Genomic DNA, 3,965 nt, shown 5'->3' with positions numbered 1-3,965 from the left:
GTTCCATTTGTAGCAGACGCACTTGAGCCTTCGTTTGCATGTTTTTAATATTACTCACCAGTGGCGTAGCTACCCAAATTTTTTTCATAAGAGTAATTCTACTAGATATTTTCACGAGGAAACGGATTTGAATAAATTTTACAATGTGATATTATTGATAGTAGACAAGCTCATAAAGTAAATCGTGGAACTGTTACTAAATACAACTTTGATTTATCAGGCCTTAAAAATGAAGAAATTAGCCTTTTTGTTACATTGACAATAAATCGTAAATTAAAGCAATTTATAAAAGTAATAACTTTTTTTTCATCACAAAAATTCAAAAAAATTATATATCAAAAGTATTGTTATGCAAAGTAATCACACTTTAATTATGTATTATACTTACTTATCATTGCTTTGGTTTACGATATACCACAAATTAAACATTCATTAAAATGCTAAAGTCTCAGAACTCATATTTGGATTAAGTTTCAGTTACAAAATTTCATTTTTTAGCTGGTCTACTGTCAATAATACCCCATGTAAATTTGAGTCCAATCCGTTTCCTGCTGAAAAATTCATAATTGACTGATTAAATTCAAGCACAAATAAGTCATTCATTCATAAATATCAATTGAAATCATTTTGCATCGTAAAAGTAGCGAAAAATTGGAAGTATCGCTTTATATCCAAAATAATTACAGTAATGATCAGAAATATAAATGCTCATAAATTGTAAAATTAACTATTAAAATGTATTAGTAATGAATTAGTCATCGTCAAAGTGGCCTATGAGGTACCATTATCCAAGAAAAATTAAAATGAAATTTAAGAGATACAATTGTCCTCCTCGAGGTTCCATTTTGCTTTATATCCAAAATAATTACAGTAATGATCAGAAATATAAATGCTCATAAATTGTAATTTTGAATTAACTATTAAAATGTATTAGTAATGAATTAGGCATCGTCAAGAGTGGCCTATGAGGTACCATTATCCAAGGAATTAAATAATCTGGTAACAAAAAATTATAGATTTAAATGAAATTTAAGAGATACAATTGTCCTCCTCGAGGTCCCATTTTGCTCTCCGATCGCCTTTTGGGACAATCCCGCCCGGAGGAGTGCTGCTATCTCAATCCTCTTCTCGTACATGGTGCTCATGGTGGCGACTAGGACAAGTATTTTCTTAGCAATCCATTGATCATTCGAAAATTGTAAAAAATAAATACTGTTAATCTCTCAAAATTTGCATAATAGAGATGATTAAAAAAATAACGGTTGGCCCGATAGATATGTGATTCAATCAAGTACACGGATAATTAATTATGTGATTGAGACTCAACGCTATAATACCATAGTTATGTTTTTCTTAATTCATATATTGAAGTATTATATTAAAATCGGTTCACTTGATTATTTTTCATAAATGTAATTAGTTCATAAATATCTCAATTCGCCAAAGGCTATTTCTTATAACGATCGTAGTTTATACTAAATATAGAAGAAATTATCTGTGGTTATGTTAGCGAAACGAACAAAAAAACATCTAAATCTTGCGCTCCTAGGGATCTTTATATAAAGGCTTTACTTCACCACTGATATCATCAGTCAACTTATATCCATTCTCCCAAAATCAAAGGTAAAGTAGAGTAATAAAAACTAAATATATTAGTGGAATTATCTTATCTAATCTACGACAGATGCATACACAAATGGTCTCTGTCGTCTTTACGCTCCTTCTTGCGACACATTTTGCTGAGGGAATTTTCTTTCCCGCTGCAGCTGTTGTTCCAGGGGCTGTTGCAGCCACTGGGGCTACAGCTATTGCAACATCCATTGCACCGAATCTTCTTGGAATCGCAGGGGCAGCTGCTGGAGCTAAAATCCTGGCTTAGGTGCTCTTGCTTTAGCCAATCGACGTGGAGGAGGAGGAGGAGGCAGAAACAGACGTCGACGAACAAGATTCAGAGGACGTCGTGATGTGGATTCTGAGGGAGAGGACAGTACAGTACAAGAGGAGATTGACTCCAGTCCCTATATCAAAATTATTCATGAATTAGAGCCAGAGGAGTGTATGCGAAAAATGATTTGCAGTTTAGCAGCCTCGAATAAACAGGATAATCCCATTTTGTTTGCCTTTGGGAATGTGAGTCTTAATCCATCCCATTTCATGAAGCTCAGAAATTGATGCATTCATTTTAATTTATTACAGAATTTGGAAAAATCATCAATCGATAAGGATGCCTTTAAAATTGGATTTGACTACAAAATTGCTGCCAAGTTTGGAAGTTATGTCAAGGATATTAGGAAATGTGAAATTAGATACAAATGTTCCATTGCCACAGATCAACTTTTGGATATTGCCAATCTCTAAGTATCCTTACTCTAGTTTATCATGATAAGCATTTCCAATAAAATTATTCTTAATTTTAATTTGTTTCTTATAATGTTATCAACATAAATCCTTATTATAAAATATTAAAATGGTGATTTTTTTTTTTTTTTATTTGTACACTAACTTGATTCCATACAAATATGAAATTATTCCAGAATGATTTTTTAACGAAATATACTTACAGATCCCTGCCTAATCCGTAATTACTTTGTTGAATAAATCCTGGAGCACTATATTCATGGAGAGTGTACACATCTTTTTGAAAAATTATAGACTATCATAAATAAAACAATTATCCTTAATATTTCTTCGTGGTAAAAAAAAATTCTTTGATTAGATCAGTTTATAGGCAGTAATTTAATTTATTAAATTTACACCAAGTATCGACTTAAAGGGTGAAAAAAACCTTAGAGGGCGAATTGACAATCTATAACAAGGGGTCGATACAATCCCATATACACAATTTTGTATACACCATTTTTTCCATGGCTTACAATCTCTTTGCTGGAAAGACATTTGGATCAAACGTGGAAATATGGAGTATGGACAAGGTGTATTTTAATGACTCATTTTAATTTTGCATTCTGAGTCAATCTGTGGGCTGAGGAATGAGGTCAGACGCGATCACATCTCATCCAATAAAAACCAACGACTTTTTCTTGTATGAACAATGAACCATTACAGTATAATTACAGGATGAACGTTATAGGTATAATGTAGAGGAGGTTGTATGTCATTTAATCCATTAATTATATACATAAATATACTGTATAAACTCTAATGAATATCTAATCCTACATGGGAACTTATTTGAGGAGTTGTGATCTATTGGGAAAGGATGACGTGAGGGCAAACTTATACAATTTTCTCAAAGACTGTGTGCAAGTCTTTATCGAGATCTCAAATAAATTGAAAGCTGAATCACAAAGCCCTAGGGGGATAGATCATGCATGGACATTTCGGCTAAGGGAAGTTTTATTGAACTGACATTTCACCAATTTAAAAAAATATATATTTAATAATGATTCATGCTTTTACTACTATGATTAGCTATGAGTTCCATTCAGCGTGGTAGATGCAGTGATAAATTTATCACTGATCAAAGTGGTATCTTTGGAGAACATTTTAAAAGGGTGACTGTTACATTGAAAACACTGTTAGGGATCTTCCCAATATTGCCTCTGTATGAATCTTTATAGACGGATTTATTGGTAGCGATGGAAATTGTTGGTAATTTGGGCATGTTAGAAAAGAAACTGAAACATGGTAACATGGCTTTCATGCCAATACATATCATTAGATCAGCAACAATCAGCTGTCACAAGGGAGAAGGGGGAAATGAAATTTATAAGGACATCAGAAATAATTACTCCCATGTCGTCCTCAATTCTACTCTGAGTCCAAAAAGAACTTACTATTATAACTCCACAACAAACCCTGAAGGTTACTCTCCGTCTTTTGGAAAGAGAGTACTCAGAAAGGAAGCTTAATAATAATTATTATTAAGAAATGGTCCAGCAGAAAAATACACATTGCTTCATCAGAAATACAAAATGTTCAATAAGTGAGGCTTCCGATCCCATTAA

At 32.6% G+C, this 3,965-nt stretch overlaps 1 long non-coding RNA gene across 1 annotated transcript; it reads left to right on the top strand.

Moving 5' to 3' along the window:
* The first annotated feature begins 1,486 nt into the window (after positions 1-1,486).
* LOC121128536 (uncharacterized) lies at positions 1,487-2,582 on the top strand. Its single transcript, XR_005868187.2, has 3 exons — positions 1,487-1,623; positions 1,685-2,130; positions 2,197-2,582. It is a non-coding gene; the product is annotated as an uncharacterized lncRNA (long non-coding RNA).
* The last annotated feature ends 1,383 nt before the right edge of the window (positions 2,583-3,965 follow it).

Source organism: Lepeophtheirus salmonis, unplaced genomic scaffold (assembly GCF_016086655.4).
Source record: "Lepeophtheirus salmonis unplaced genomic scaffold, UVic_Lsal_1.4 unplaced_contig_5633_pilon, whole genome shotgun sequence".
NCBI classification, from domain to species: Eukaryota; Metazoa; Arthropoda; class Copepoda; order Siphonostomatoida; family Caligidae; genus Lepeophtheirus; species Lepeophtheirus salmonis.
This window is presented reverse-complemented; position numbering and strand designations above follow the sequence as displayed.